The sequence below is a fragment of the Ambystoma mexicanum genome, chromosome 11 (assembly GCF_040938575.1).
Source record: "Ambystoma mexicanum isolate Mex_15411 chromosome 11, UKY_AmexF1_1, whole genome shotgun sequence".
NCBI classification, from domain to species: domain Eukaryota; kingdom Metazoa; phylum Chordata; class Amphibia; order Caudata; family Ambystomatidae; genus Ambystoma; species Ambystoma mexicanum.
Window position 1 is genome coordinate 310,997,101 of NC_090934.1, and position 17,004 is coordinate 311,014,104.

The window sequence follows — 17,004 nt, forward strand, 5'->3', positions numbered from 1 at the left end:
ACAGCTAGGATGGGGTAGGAATTAAGATGAGGATGGGGTATGGGAAGAATTTATGAAGGGAAACAATCAGGCGTGTATTCTTTTTTTAGTTTTTTTGGGAGGAAACTTGTAAATTTGTTGGAAGACCTATCATGAGGGGACTGAAGGTGGGGAATGATTTTATGTTTTTAATGTGGATTTTATGTTCTGGAATGAACTGTTTTAGATGGGAGATGATGTTGAAGTTGTGAAAAGTTGAATAAACTAAATCACAAAAAATAAAATAAAACATAAAACAAAAACAATGCCATGTGATGCCACTTCCAGTTTTTTCAAGGAGTGAAAGGTCATGTTCCATCATTTCCTGTGATGTCACTTTAGGGTGGGGGTCAAATGACACCAATTCCTGTGATGCCATCAGAGGTCAATGGTTGTGTGATGTCACTTCCACTACACCTGGCATTTTGGTGAAATGACGTCCCTGATTTCCTTTATTCTTTACATTAAAACAAATATATATTTTTTCGTAAACGTTGTCAACAGCCATAACCTATCATTTCCCAAGTTTCCCAGATAGTATTCGTGATAGGGCGTTAGTATTAATGTGACTTTACACACTTATGATATCACCAATACATCTTACTGAATCAATGTCATCTTGTATGATCAGAGACCTCCTCAACCTCTAAATCCTACTGACGGATTCATGGTTTAACATAATTTCCAAAAACGTATAATCACTAGGGACAGGCTTGGGGCATACGCCCCTCAGACCTCAATGGGCATTTGTCTCAGGTCAGCTTGCTCTGCACCAACATTTGCGCACACGACACGCACACATCTTTGCCTCGACACAACTGTGTTTTGGCCCACAACATTAGATACAGGAATCATAGACCTGACCTAACAGTATATCTTCGGCTTTCATCAGGACCCTCATTAATTTAGTTTAGGCCACTGGTCCACCCCTTTTCTCTTGTGATGACTACAATATGTCTGTGTGAACACCTTCAAGATCATTTCTTATGAAATGGACCAAATCTTTCTGGTCGGATTGATTTGACTGCATCAGGACCAGTTCAATTCATTTTTCCACCTTGACGCCTTCATACACAATCTACTCATTGCCTTATTTGTACAGCATACGATCCAACCACGGCTGTCCTGTGCATTATAATACTATCTGGGAAACCTGTGAAATGATAGGCTATGCTTGTTGACAACAGGTTTTTTAATAAACAAATCATTTTACATAAAGAATAAAGGAAATACATATGTTTTTGTACAACCTGGGTGTGCATCTGTGTGACCATTTCCGGTTAAACAGTTGGTTGAGCAGATTCAGAATGTATCACTAGCACAACTCCTATGAAGGGACTTGGTGGGTCTGATGAGCTGAACAAATTCAACGAATCATCGCACGGTTTACCGTAAGATCCAAGGCTCCTTATTGAAGACCTGGGATCGCATTGTGAGTTCGACCTGGGATTCAACAGTGCCAGAATCTTATTGAGCAATAGTGAGATAGGACGAATCAAGCCAAAAAGATGAGAGGGCCCTCGCAGACACATTTTAGCAGCATAGTGACAAATGCTTTTCACGGTCACAGACACAGGCGGAGCTTGACATTTTCATTGGGGATGTGTGTCTAATTTCAGCTATATAGAGTCCTGTGTAGTGCTGTGATAAAATGATGTGATATGATAGTTTATTTATATAGCGCCTATACACAATGTGTTTCAAAGAGCTTCACGGCAAGGGAGGGAACAAGGGAAAATAGAATGACATTCTTACAGGCCATGAACAGTAAGGATGTGAAATTAACTATTGTACTCTGCCTGACGACATTTCAGATAGTGCAAGAGCTAAGACATAGATAAGGTAGGGAGGGGGAGAGTGGGAAGGAAATGGAAATAGACAGGCGACTTTCATACTAGGCCTGACGACATTTCAGATAGTGCTGGAGGGGGGGTGGGGAGGAAATAAACAGTAAGGGGTGGGGGGCGACAGACAAGGTTGCTATCAACTAGGTCCAGGGACAATTCTGATAGAGTAAGTGCATAGAAGAAAGTAAGGGGAGGAGATAGGAAAAGGGGGAAGGGAAAGGAGGAGAGAGCAGAGAGTTAGCAGTCAAAAGAGTGGAGAAGCAAGAGGGGAGAGCGAATACAATTGAAAAAGTCAGTAGTAACACATAATGTTGCAAGCCAAGATACAAGCTGGAGATGGGAACAGCATGATTCAGGGCCAACATGAGTACAAGATGCAAAGGAAGTCCAGCATGAGAGTTGAGAAAGGGTGACGCATCGTGAATGAATGAAGTCCATAAAAGTCAAATCCAGCATTGGCGACAGATTCCTGTAGATGTAGGCTTGAGGGGGGAAGGGGGAGCAGGGTAGAAGAATCAAGCAAAGTAAGCAACACCTGTGTGCGAGAATGGGGGGGCACAAGGGAACATCACGGGGGACCAGAGGAGGTTGGGATGTCCTGTGGGGATAGAGGGAGTAACACATGTTGGTGCATGCTTACCTGCTGTCTGAGCAAGGGGTCGGGCCCCTGGGTCCTTCTGGTCCGAACAGGAATTGCCCTTTTCTTTTTCTGCCCTTCACTTAGGACGCCTGGGCGAGAGACGCCCTTGATTTAATAGTTAAGAGCAGGAAGGAAGAGGTAGGGCTAAGAAGGTGGGTGGTGCTTAGGCCAGGTGACCTAGATCCACTTGCACCTGCTCCCCATCTGCAAAGGAAAAGAGGCTGGAGGGCTCCTTAAGTGCGGAAAATGAGCGGCAAGCAGGAAGGCACCAGGTGGGCGGGGCTTGCTAAGTGGTGAAAAAGAGCGGCAGGCAGGAAGGCACCAGGTGGGCTGGGCTTAGGCCAGGTGACCTAGATCCACTTGCACCTGCTCCCCATCTGCAAAGGAAAAGAGGCTGTGAATTCACTTTCAGACAGGGTACAGCCTCAGCTGAACATTGTTAGGCTTCCAGTCATGATTCTATTCTTGTTATTTTGTTACAGCTGAGCAGCCAAGATTTATTCTAAAATGGCTGCCAATGGCTCCAAACAGCAGTAAACTTGCTGTTCTCCGAGGAGCCACTGGTGATTGCTCCATTGATTAAAACAAACATGCAGGATACCACTCTTTGAAGTTATAAAGAATGGCAGGAGTCTAAAATTAGAATCATGGCTAGAGCACCCGCTCAGCACTGGAGCAAACACGACTTTCCCATATACCTTCATCACTTGTGTTCGTTCAAGTAGGCACTTGATTTATAACTCTACAAAAGCCTCAACCTGCCTTTGCACCAAGGGTATTTCTAGCCCCGCTTCCGCGCTAGAATTAATTTCCGCTAATGCAGGAGAGTCATCATCGGGGTCGTGAGCTATAAAGCACTGATCTGATTGTTTTAGCATGTTCCCATTGCTTCGCCCCACCAGACTTGAATACTAATGCCGACCGCTAGACATTCCCTCCACCCTCTGGGCAGCATATTTCCAGGAAGATGTGCTGGGCGGGAGCCATTTACTCTTTCAGCTTGAATCCAAGACCCGCATCACGCACAGTCTAGCAGGGGACTTCCAGGTTTATCTGCCGATCAATTTGAAATCCAGTTCTGATATCTGAGTGCGGCTGACCTTGATGTCCCACTGAGTCACGATTCACCCATATACAATTATTTTAAACAACTGACAGGGTGGCAGGTGCCAACTCATCTTGAGATAGTTGTCAATCAGGGTACTGAAGTTAAGGGCCTCCTTGTGTGTATGGAGTTAATCGCAAAAAGCATTCAGTATTTGATTTGAAAAAAATACCGCCTAATTACGAGTTGAGATAGCAGGGGTCCTTTACAGTTTGGCATACACAGAAATGACTGAGGAAAATGCTATGTTAATTCCACGCAGAATTGTCCATCTACCCCAGGCAGGCCATATATATGCAATCCTCATAATTAAATGGTATATTAAACACATGTGGTATTTCAAATGTGTTTACCGTTATCACCATACTCTTGAAGGGGCCATAAGTGTTTTGTGATGTAGTGTGTTAAAGAGCTCTCATATGTGCATGGTGTTTGAAAAGGTTAATTTGCCTAACTCTATTGTCGAGGTGCAGCTTCCTGGGTCACTACCCAGCATGCCTTTCTGCTCATATGCTATGGTTCGCATTGCATTTCGTCCAGTTCCCACTGGACTCTTTTGATGGATACAGCAATGAAAGTGGTGTTGTGTAGCAGCAAGGCAGTGCCTGCCCAAAGCAACCCTCTCAACAACAATCATGAACCTTAGTGGTAAGCGGCACTGGGATTCAGTGGACAATATGCGGATCAGATCTAGTAGTACAAGATCAAACTCAATTCCAGGCTAAACTTGTGTCAAATATGAAAAACACAGCCCAAGCAATCTGCTCACCCTCTGCTTGCTAAATATGAACAACTCATCCCATGCAGTCTGATCCTTCTCTGCTTGCTAAGTATGAACAAGTCAGTCAATGCAGTCTGATCCTTCTCTGCTTGCTAAACATGAACAAGTCAGTCCATGCAGTCTGATCCTTCTCTGCTTGCTAAATATGAACAACTCAGCCCTTGTAGTCTGCTCCTTCTCTGGTTGCCAAATATGAACCACTCAGCCTGTGCAGTCTGCTCCTTCTCCTCTTGCCAAATATGAACAACTCACCTGTGCAGCCCACTCCTTCTCTGCTTGCCAGATACGAACAACTCAGTCCATGCAGTCTGCTGCTCCTTCTATGCTTGGCACATATGAACAACTCAGCCCATGCAGTTTATGAACAGCGCAGCCCACACAGTCAGCCCATTCCCTGCTTGCCAAATGTGAATAACTCAGCCCACACAGCCTGCTTGTTCTCTGCTTGCCAAATGTGAACAACTCAGCCCACGCTGTCCAATCATTCTCTGCTTACCAAATATGAACAACTCAGCCCTGCAGTCTGCTCGTTCTCTGCTTGTCAAATATGTGCAACAAAACCCATGCAGTCTGCTCATACGCTGCTTGCCAAATATGAACAACTCCGTCCAGGCAGTCTGCTCATTCTCTGCTTCCCAAATATGAACTTCTCAGCCCACACAGTCTGCTCGTTCTCTGCTTGTCAAATATGTGCATCTCAGCCCATGCAGTCTGCTCATACTCTGCTTGCCAAATATGAACAACTCCGTCCAGGCACTCTGCTCATTCTCTGCCTCCCAAATATGAACAACTCAGCAGACGCAGTCTGCTCATTCTCTGCTTCCCAAATATGAACAACTCAGCCCATGCAGTCTGCTCATACTCTGATTGCCAAATATGAACAACTCAGCCGATGCAGCCTGCTCATTCTCTGCTTACCAAATAGGAACATCTCAGCCCATGCAGTCTGCTTATTCTCTGCTTGCGAAAGATGAACAACTCAGCCCACGCAGTCTTCTCATTATCTGCTTGCCAAATATGAACAATGCGGCCCACACAAGCTTCTCATTCTCTGTCAAATATGATTCACTCAGCTCATGCAGTCTGCTCATTCTCTGCTTGCCAAATATGAACAACTCAGCCCAGACAGACTTCTCTTTCTCTGCTTGCCAAATATGAACTATGCAGCCCACGCAAGCTTCTCATTCTCTGTCAAATATGAATAACTCAGCCCACGCAGTCTGCTCATTCTGTGCTTGTCAAATATGAACCACTCAGCCCATGCAGACTTCTCATTCTTTGTTTGCCACTATAAAAAACTAACCCCATGCAGACTTCTCCTTCTTTGCTTGCCAACTATAAACAACTCCGGCCATGCAGTCTGCCCCTTCTCTGCTCTCCAGATATGAAGATCTCAGCCCATGCAGTCTGCTCATTCTCTGCTTGCCAGATATGAACAACTCAGCCTGTGCAGTCTGCTCCTTCTCTGCTTGCCAGATATGAACAACTCAGCCCATGCAATCTGAGCCTTCTCTGCTTGCCAGATATAGACAACTCAGCCCATGCAGTCTGCTCCTTCTCTGCTTGCCAAATATACACAACGCAATCTGTGAAGTCTGCTCCTTCTTTGCTTGCCAAATATGAACTACTCAACCCGTACAGTCTGCTCCTTCTCTGCTTGTTAAATATGAACAACTAAGCCCGTGCAGTCTGCTCCTTCGCTGCTTGCCAAATATGAACAACTCAGCCTGTGCAGTCTGCTCCCTCTCTGTGTGTTCTGTTTTTCATAGACATGACAATATCCTCACTTCTCATTTGCTTACACCATACTCTTTTTATGGTGTGCAACCATTGGCTCTCCAAATGTTTTGACCACAACTCCCAATGGCCCAAGCCAGCATAATAACAAATTAGAGATCATGAGTGTCGTAGTCCAACATATACAGTGATCCAGTACCTGTCCCTGGCATTTCTGGATTAATGTACTGTTTTATTCTTCATCACTTCTAGTGGGAGGTTGTCCTATGCGTTCACTATGGTAAACATGGAAAACGTATTCTAATGTTACTCCACACCGTTTCCCTCTCTCCAATCGTACGTCCCCATTCCATTCTGCTAACTAGGACAGGTCGTTTCATGTGAAATGCTTCTCATGATCAAATATCTATAATAGTCGTACTTAGTGTATCATATTCTGATCTAGTGAATAAGCACATCCCCCTTTCCCTCTCTCGTTCTCTCTCTGCCTGAGAGGTGTGCTGTCAGGGGCACATTTGTTAAAGCCATTCCAGCTGTTGCTGACATCACTGTGACTGAAAGAAACACAGATATCAAGAAAGGAGCGGGGGATGCTATGTTTCTTAATGGTTACAAATAGGCATCCCCCAAGATGGGGATCAGCCTGGTATTTGGAGACATATGCTGCCATATTCTGCGTTCTTCCGGTTTGTCAGCATCACAGTGAAGCTCTATTTTCCATTCAGGGGTCCTGTTGGGAATGCGTACAGGCTCTATGTGGGTGCTCGGTTTCTGACAGACTTTATAAGTGGCCAGAGGACCAGGCTGCATGGTCTACAGCTTTGTTTGTTATTTTCAATTAGTAGCCGGCGAGGGCGCAATCAGAATGAAACAACCACTCTGGCCCTCGCCGAGGCATTACCCGGCTGGGAATCCCTCGGCCGGGATTCCACGACCATTGTACCCGGCGGGGGGTGTTGCAGCCCCTCAGCCAATGAGGAGGCTCGAAGCGGGGCCATCCCCGCTCCGCGCCTCCACACGGCTGGAGGCATCCATCGTACCCCGCCGGGGACGCAGGTATGTTTTTTTTTTAAATTAAATGTTTTTCTGCACCCCTCCCTTCCAACCCCACCTACCTTCTTCTCCTTTTTTTTCAGGAGCGAATGCGCTGGTAACACTTCTGTTTCCAGCGCGTGCACTCCTGATAGCCACCATGGAAAGGGAAAACGGACACAGTTTTCCCTTTCCCGGTGGGCATTTTCTTGGTCGGTTTTTTTTTCTGTCCAGAAAAAAATGCTTTTAGTACCCCAGTCACGCAAATCTTGTGCCCCGGGGTACTAAGAGCAATATGACCCTCACAGTGGGTGCATTACCGACTCAGGGGCTATAACGATAGGCCCTGGGGCATTACCTGAGTCGGTAATGCCTCCGCCGCTCGGGTCATATTGCTTAATTATTGGTCAATAATTATACTGTAACAAATCAGTGGCCAGCGTGCAAAATCAAACTCTGAATTGATGATCACAGAGGAAAAAGGTAATTGGTTTTATACTGAGTGAACGGCAAAAGAAGCTATTCAAAAAAGGAAATGATTTCATTGTATTAACATTGTAGATTGTCTCTTTTTAAAAATGTTTCAATGTTCATTTCTAAGCACATTTCAAGTTCCTTTTTGGAAGTGTATGGCGTAGTCATAATAAGTTTATATGTGTCTCACTGAGCAAAGTAAATTATCAAAACCTAGAACAATCATATCAATAATTCTCTAAAAGAATGTTATAATTCCAAGATGCATAGTCTGGTACACTCCCATTGTATGATATGAGATGATTAGTTATTTAACGCGCTTAATACCCAGAGGTTTCTAAGCGCGGACCCGGGGATCAAACCTGTGTTGTTCCATGTTGTCTTGCTTCCAAGGCGAGCACGTTGCCGTGGAGCAATCCTCCCAACACCAATGAGGGTTCCCGGCTGTTTTGTGTAATATCAAAGAGCATTTTGAGAGCATAAGAATAACCACCAACACAAAATAATAGAGAGGTGGTGCATCCTCCTCGAGAGCTCTAAGACTTTGGTGCCCAAGTCGATGGGGTCTGGCATCCGCGTCTACCAGGAGCGACAGTTACCCGGATAAGGCCATCCTGACGTTTTTGTTCTTATTACATTGTTTGAGAAGCTCCCAGCTCCCTTGTAGTGAGCCGCACCATGCATAAAACCCAATAAACCAGTTACCAAACTATGCAGTCCTGGCATCCTTCTTGGTCCCCACTTTCCTCTATGTGACAATAGTTGAACACAAAATTAACAAAATGAAATGAACAGTTCAGTAGTTTCCCAGCGTGAAGATTGTGTGACAGCCAAGGTCCTCCATACAAAAAACTTTTTTAAAATCTCACCATGCAGTGAATCAACAGGGCCCCCATACATTTTACTAAGTCATTAAAGCATGGTAAAGTGTCCCTTGGGGACGCAGCTTGGATGCGCTTTTGCATTGTATCTCATGTCAGAGCCGCAGTATGCCATCCTCCGGACATTGCTGCACCATACTATCAAATAGTCTAACACAAGCCCCAACAACATACAGCTAAGCCCAACACTAAGGCCACCAATTGCATAAGCCAGTCACTGAACACTCTGCTATTTCACCCCTAACCATACTAATTGAGAATTCTGACGTATAATAAGAGGCGTAGACAGGGTAGGGCCTGAGTGGGCAATGCCCACCCAAAATCTGTAAATGCCTACTCAGCAGTGCTGTGTGTGCATTTACAGATGTTAATGTCACTGCGGTGGGCCCAACTAGATTAGCGTCATGCCCCATTTGTTAGACAATCCGGGCTACGCATCTGCGTATAATTCCACTTGTACGCCATTGGCTTGCAGATGGTAATTTGCCTGGAGGAAAACCATATGCAAATCAGGGTTGGTTCCACCCCAAAAGGGGCAGTTCAGCACAAACTGCTAGGTCACATCCCTTCTCTACAAGACCGCAAGCGATCCCAGACATGTTTCGGCCTCACTGGGCCTTGTCAGTGCGGTGCAGCTTGCACTCAGTGCATGGTAAATTCGTTACCCGCGTCTTAGCATACGCGTCCTTCTCAGGATGACGAATGTAACACAGAACAGTGATGGCTGGAGGATTATAGATGAATGTATAAATGAATGTAAAAATGAATGTAAAATCACAGGCAAAGCTGTGGGTATTCCCCCACACCATTGCAGAAGAGGAAAGACCATATCCAAATCAGGCTTCACCCAACCCCATAAGAGACAGTCGCATAACTGCTAGATCACATCCCTTCTGCATGAGATCGCCTGAGACATGTTTCTGGCTTATATAGCCTTGTCAGTGAATTGTAGTTTGGGTCTTAAGGCATGGCACATTCAATACCCACGCCTGGCATACTCATCTCACTTGGGGAGACAAATGCAGCACAAAAGAGTTATGGATGAAGGGTTCTTGAATTAATTAAAAACCACTGGCAACGCTCTGGATAATCGTTCTTCAGTCTGCCCGGCATTTTCAAAAAGGCAAAGACCATATGCAAATCAAACTTGTACCCTTCGCAAATGAAGCAGTTCAGCCTAACTGCTAGGTCACATCCCCTCTGAACCAGACCACAAAGAACTCCAGGGTTATAATCCTAAAAACGACCTCATAACCCAGGCAGGGATCTGTATCTTTTTTTTCAGGCTAGCCAGGTGAGGGGAGCATGATTGGTAACTAACTAGAACTGTCACCTTGTCAATATTTCAGTGCATCCTCAGCCCACTTTATAGTAGTAGTAACATTATTTCCTAAGCGCAAACTTCTTTCCTATTCAAGACCAGTTTAAAGGCACTTTGCAGACACAACAAACAAAGCAAACAAATAGAAATACATTACAGTACATACAATGACAGATGTAACTGTTAATTTTAACTCTTCTTTCTCTTCTTTACAGTGCATTACCAGTTTACCTCCATAAATTGCTTTGTGGAAATTACCAACCACCAGGGGATCTTTGGACATGGATCTAAGAGAATGGTTGGACAGATATTTCTGTGATATGTGTGATGCATGTTCTGGCGCTAAATCATTCACTATTTTCTAGATTTGCATAAGCACCTGTGCTTGAGTCATATCCTCAATTGGCAGCCAGCCTCGTTCTCACCAAGCTTGAGCGATATGATCAAATGTTTTCATGCCAAAGATCATCACATGCACAGCACGATTTTGCACCGCTTCGCATTTGGAGATTTATTTGATTGCCATACCAAGACAGAGAGACAGACAATAATGTAGTCTTGAGAGAACAACTTCCTGAACTAAATCTTCAAATGCCCATCACCCAGTAGGTGCTGTGAAGAATCCTACGAATCCCTCACTGAACACCTGCCTAAAGTCTCCTCCCAGGTGGCCAGGAAAGGCAGATGTTTTTTGATCCTGCCCTTGGGGTGGTGTATTGCAGGAGGATCACATGGAATGAGCTAAGGCTCAAGGTGGTGAGGAGATCCTTTGGGATGAGATGCAGTATGTGTCCTTTTAAAGGGAACACCTCTCAAGATTGCCAAAGCAAGTAATGGATTATTGCCATTACAGAGTGTATCTGCACCACATATACATTCTGTGGCTCTGGGCACTAGTACCATGAAACCTTAACAGACACTTATAACAGAAACATGGCTTAAGGTCTCTCAGGATAAAAACCCTCCTTACTCCCAAAGGTATAATGTAAAAGGATCTAGAAATATTGCCTTAAGTCAACTGTCTTCCTCTATAACAACGAATTCTAATGGTTCATCTTTTAATAGCACAACAGGAAATAAATGTGCCCTTAAAGTTAAGAAATTGACGAAAGAAACTAACTATGTTGTGGACTACAAGTCCTATAATCCGATGAGTACTGGGACGAGCAAGAGGACTGAGGAGGCATGCTGTAGCAGTAGTCAGGCAATTAAGCCTAACATCCCACGCCTGAAGGAACCTGGGAGGCATAAGAGGCCCCCGCAGGTGCAGGAAATGAGAAGGAACTTGGACTGTGACTGGAGTGTGTGCTGTATTAGTAGAAGCAGAAAAAAGAAGGCACAGAGCTGGCGATCCAAGCAGAAGTGGGAGAACCAGAGAAACACCGGAACGCGGATGCAGCAGTTTTCACCTGCTTGTTCTGAGAGGGTCCTGTTTCCCTAAACTCTGAAGTGCAGAGGCTGCGCCACAGAAGACGTGCACGAAGGCTGTCTTTGCCTGTGTGAGCGTGATTGATGTGGTTGCTGTGCAGGGAACGTGTCGGAAACCAAGGGTTGAGCTGTTGTTAAGCTGTGGGTCTCAGGAGTGAGAGGGGCTCCTTAAACGAGTGGCGGAACCAGAGTCACGTTCAGCGTGGAAGGTGTGGGTCCCTGTGAAGCCAGAAGCAGTAGAAGTTGTGGCAGGAGTCATGGAAGTAGTGAAACCCACAGAACAAGGTTCACAGAAGCCGGTGAGTGAAACCTGGCGTTCTGATTCCTTGCCAGCAACAGTATCCAGTTTCCTATTCACTTGTGTATAGTCAGAAGCAAGCTTAAGCTGTTTGTCAAAGCTTTAATAAGTAAACAATGGAAATGTAGCACTCGCGTGTACCTGGTAAATCCCATTTACTCGCGTGAAGAGCAAACGCTGCAAAAGTTCATATTCCCTTAAAAGACTGTAAACCTTATAAAGAAGTGGTTGGCTGTCTCTCATTATGAAGAGTAAATGTTGCGAAGGCCATTGCTGAACATTTAACTTTGTTAAGACCATTGTTAAACCATTAACCTTTCAAAACTACATAAAGACATGGTCGTATGTGCCTTATTGTGCTTTCCAAAGGAAGACTGAACTCTATCTTTTAATTCATGCAGACATTCATTTCTTATAAAAGAAGTTAAGTAGTCAAACCTTGTATCTACAATTGAAGAGAAAAGCAAATATTGTCCAAGCAAAGAGTATCCCCATACTTAGAGGGAAAGCAGCCTTTCTCAGAGCCAAAAAGCAATATAATTATTACTGTGAGCCCACTAACATTTCCACGATGCCTAAGATACAAGTGTGCAAGCATTACCGGGAGCCAAGAGAGTAGCACCAAGATGTCTGGGTAATTCATTTTGCTAACAGTTGGCAGAGAGATGAAGGCAAAGTTGGGGAAGGAAAACTTACTGCTGATGAATATTATTTGAAGTTGTTGTGGCAGACAGGCAAGAGAGGCAAAGAGGCTGCCCCTTTTGTAGAGAGATATTCAGAGGAAGAGTGCCTTGCCTACTTGGAGGAGTAGTATTTCAGAGTACTGAGACTGTCCTGGTATATTTAAGTGTCAGTGGATGCAATATTGCAGAAAAGGGATGTGAAGTGCTGTGAGACAAGGGAGAATGCTCTTATGGTAAACTTGAGTAGAAGTGAAGTTATTGAGGTGGAAGCAGCGGCACTGTGAAATCATCCTGGCCAATATACCTATTGTGAATCCTAATCTGGTGACTAACAAACTACTGTTAACCAAAAACTGTGTTTCATTAGTCATTGTAAGGGTTGCATTTCTTTTGAACTGTAGCAAATGATTGTGGCTGGGAATAACATTGGTGCTGTTCTGGGGAAGTGGAACGTCCATATTTAATCAAGGAGAAAAGATTTGCTATTGTTGGAACTTAGGTTATCAAAACTTTACCTTGACATTATAATATCAAGAACTGATTTGAGACATCCTATCTAAAAGAGGTTCCATGTTTCTTTCTTTGGTTGAACCTTGGAGTAGAACTCACTGTGAATCCTGGGGAAGGGACCTCACCCAGGTTATTGAGATGTTATCAAGTAACTGTGAATGTTGTTGATGCTATTTTGAATTGCCATATATTTTCTTTGCATTTTTATGTTTAGAGTGTGAGGGCCAGACATTCTGTGTTAGAGTGTTTTCCATTTGTTTTGGTTAGGCAAGGAAAGCCTCAGCAGAGTAGGGCTCAGCAGAGTGAGGCATTTGATATCATTTATACTTTAAGAAAATGCCATATTTTGAATAATCATCAAACAGTTGTCCACCTCGCAATGTTGACCCCTCACAGTGCTTACATTGATTGATGTGGTAAAGATGATAGTCTGTTTTTTTTTGCTACTGCATCCACTTACAGACAAAATAAGAGTTGACAGTCAAACAAAACCCCCAGATTCCTGACGACCTCCACAGATGATGGTGATGCCTCCACATTAGACAGCCAGGTAGTTTCATGGGGCAGCCTAGCCGGAGAACACCCATATAGTCTCCATTGAGACAGATGCAGATGTCCAGCATCCATCATTGCACCACCCCCAAAAGGTTCCCACCATACTGTCCCCATTCATATCCCTGTGGTGGTCAACATGGATATGGATGTCATCGATATTCATGAACCTGATTCTCTATTACCTGGATACACTACTTCTGCAGCCCATGTTAGAGCCAAACATTTTAGCTCTATGATTGAATTATTTAATTCTCTCTGGAATAGATTATGGCTAATGAAAAGGATGGAGCGCTCATTCCTCTGCTGATTCTGGGATAGAACTGCCCCAAATCGCACCTCAGAAGCATCCATGTGTAGGATAAAGGGCCAGGCAAATGATGCTGTAATAGGCAGTGGTAGATGGCACAATGCATTTTTTTGCTGTTGAAAGTGCTCTACCCCACTTAGTTCACACTTCAGCTTGGTGGGTGGGTTTGTTGCCAGTTTATCTTTCAGTGGTCCAGCCACCATTTAAAATTGAAATGTGAACTGTCTGTAGAATCATACAAGCATCAGCCATGTTCCTAGTTCCTTCTTTCGGAAGGGTAGGCGAACCCTCTGTATTGCTTCTACTTTTCCAGTCTGGGGTTCGACCAACCCATTACCCATGTAAAACTACAAGTTGTGCAGACCAAGATGGCTTCATGAACTTCATCTCCTGAAAGACCTTCCACCCATGCATGGTGAGGTATTGATTTCTAGCCCCTTACAGTGATTTATTGAGGAGGTAACTGAAGCCCGCTCAGGCCTGGTATAAGTGGGGTGGGGAATAAAATGAGGGACACCTCTTGAGCCCAAAGTCTCCACCAGTGGCTGATGCAGTGTAGAGTGGAGCAAGGCCTGTGAGAGAACAGGGCGGCTGGAGGTGAACCACGTCCTAGGGAAGAAGACATCAGTAACCCCAGGGGCAGCCAAATTAATTGAGGAGGGGGTCTCACCGCAATTAGTAGGTGGGAAAAACGTCCTGCATTGGGTGGCAGCCCGGATATGGACAGCAGGCAGGCGGAGTGCACCACAGCCTGGTTCAGCTGGAGGGTCCTGGGGTGCCCAATGTTCCGAGTGAGGGCCGGAGGAGGCCCAGCGAAGGAGACCTTGGCCTGACTGAGCAGACAGAGGGATGTGCAGAGGGGGCACTTCCTCGCAGGCAAGTGCGAGTGTGAGGCCAGGAATTAACTAGGCCCCCTCTCCATGGGGAAGGAGACGATGGAGACAATGGGGTTTCAGGCGTGATTACGGCATCCCCCAGAGGAGGTTCGTGGAGAGGATTCTGCCACAGCCACCATCAGGGCTCAGGGCGAGGGAAGCGATTAGCCATGGGTGACGAACCAGGAGAAAGGGCGCAGGTGTACGGTCTGTGTTAGGACCCGGCGCAGCTTGGGGACACAAGACTTCATAAGAGGCCTGGAGGAGACCCGAGGATGGGGACCTCAGTCTGGGTGGGCCAGTGGCCTGAAAGGGCACTTATTTGCTGATTAGGTTGGGAGGGAACTGGTGGCCCGGTGTTGTACCCAAGGTGGAGGTGATTTAGCACCAGCCCAGACGGGGTGAGAGGTGGATTGAGAGGTGCTCCAGCCTACCTCCACGTGGAGAAGGGGCACGAAGATGCATGGAAGGGGACAGCGGGGAGACCTGGGATTCTGCAGTATGTGTCTTTCCCCCCAGTGAACTATGTGAGAGTGGCGAGGGCAGCCCAATGCTTCAAAGTGGCCTCTGCGGTGGGATACAGGCGCATTGCCAGTCAGAAGGAGGAGAGAGAGGGGACGTTCTGGAGACCTCTATATTAGTTCAGCTTCCAGATTCGTCACCAGGAGAATGCTTCCCTTCTCCTGGTGTAAATAGATGTATCACAGTGTTCACACACTTTGGTACAGAGGCAATGACTCCCTTCTCCTGGTTCTCAACACAGGGCAGTCACAAGGGGGGGACAGGAGAGGTAAACTGGCACGGGCCTCGCACTTGTGGGGGGCCTTGCACACCCTTTCCATATTAGAAAGCGGCACAGTCCACCCATGTCAGTTATTCACACAGGGGACTGTGCTGTCTGCCCGCTGTCCCAGCAATGAGTTTGCTGTTGGTTACAAAGCCGTTTGGCTCCGCAACAAACAGCAAAATAATGGGAGACAGCAGGGCTAAGAAGTGAGCTGTGCTGCCTCCCATAATTCAGCTGACAATGTAGACATGCTGAATGACAAGAGAGGACTCCTCTACTGTCAGTGTTCTCACGTTGCTCAGCATGAATATGCTGAATGATAGGAGACAAATTCTCTCCTGTCAGGCAACATGTCTACGTGTCGGAGTGAAGGGAGGGCCATCCGGTCCCCAGTCGATGCCTGGGTGCTTTTAAAAGGTGCATGGAGGTAAGGTAAGTGTTTTTTTTATTTTAAATTGAATGTGTATATATGTGTATTTAAATTACATGAGTATGTATATGTGTATGAATACATGTGTGCATGCTGATGTTTATGTTTGTGCAATGCTGTTTTGGGTGTTATGTATACGTGCATGTAAGTTGTGTGACTGGTGGATGAATGCATGGGCAAAAGTGTTGAATGTGAATGTATATGCGAGCCCACCCTTACTGCAGGCCACTTAATTAAGGGGTGGGGTCATGGCATCAGAGGTGCACATAGGCTAAAATGTTGGGCGGGCAAAAAGAGGCTGGGGGACTAACACTTAAAATGTTGGGAGAGGCACTAACTTCAGGAGCTGTAAGGGAGGGGCAAACTTACTTGTGTGGGAACATCTAACATCTTTCCACATTCGAATGAGACTATTCTGGTGAAGCTTCAATGTTAGAAGCAACCAACTCTCTCCTTCATTTCTGAAAAGTCACACTTAAGGACTGCAGTGAGAATGAGATTTCTCATGTCACCACTTCCCTTCTAATCACTCCCTGGCATGCAAGTGCTAATCCCACACCACAATTTCAATTCCCTAAAAATGTATGCACATGAATACAGGTGCTAAACGTGAAATGTATGTTAGTAATTGCAGGGTCTTTGTTAACAGCGAATCGCAGGCACTGTTTAATGTCTTTGCCCTGTTCCGTCTGGCCATGACTTTGTTGGTCAGCCCAGCAGGGGGTGGATGACTATTTTGAAAGCGGATAGTGAGTGGGGCCAATGTGGGGCAAATAAACCCATTGCGCTGTCAGTCTCACGACTGAGCGATGGAGTCTGGGTCCCATAAGCAGCTGCCCCCATGCTGGCAGTCTTATGACACAGAAACCTACTGATAATCTGCAGCCTTTAACCACCTTGCTGCGTTATTCTGACTTCATTATTGATTTAAGCACTCCACAGGTGCCTTGGCCTATTTTTCCAATCAGTAAGGCCAGGGGAGACCCCCATACATCACAAAGAAATGGGCCTCTACCAGCCCTGACACATCTTTAACCAGCCCTGCTCCCACTTCCCTCCCAATATCCTAAACCCAGCTGGGTAGCTGAATAGCTATTTCACCTTCCCTTTGGCCACTAGTCGTACCTTTCACCCTAATTCAGAGGCTGTTTTCTTTCATAATACTATGCTAATGTCTGGAGAGGTGGGCCATCTAAAAGCTGAGACCAGAAGAAGTTAAGACTTTGGCTTTATCAATGTTAGTCTGTTGATATCGCATGGACAGGCTTTTGTGCTCTGCATGTTTGATGCTGCTG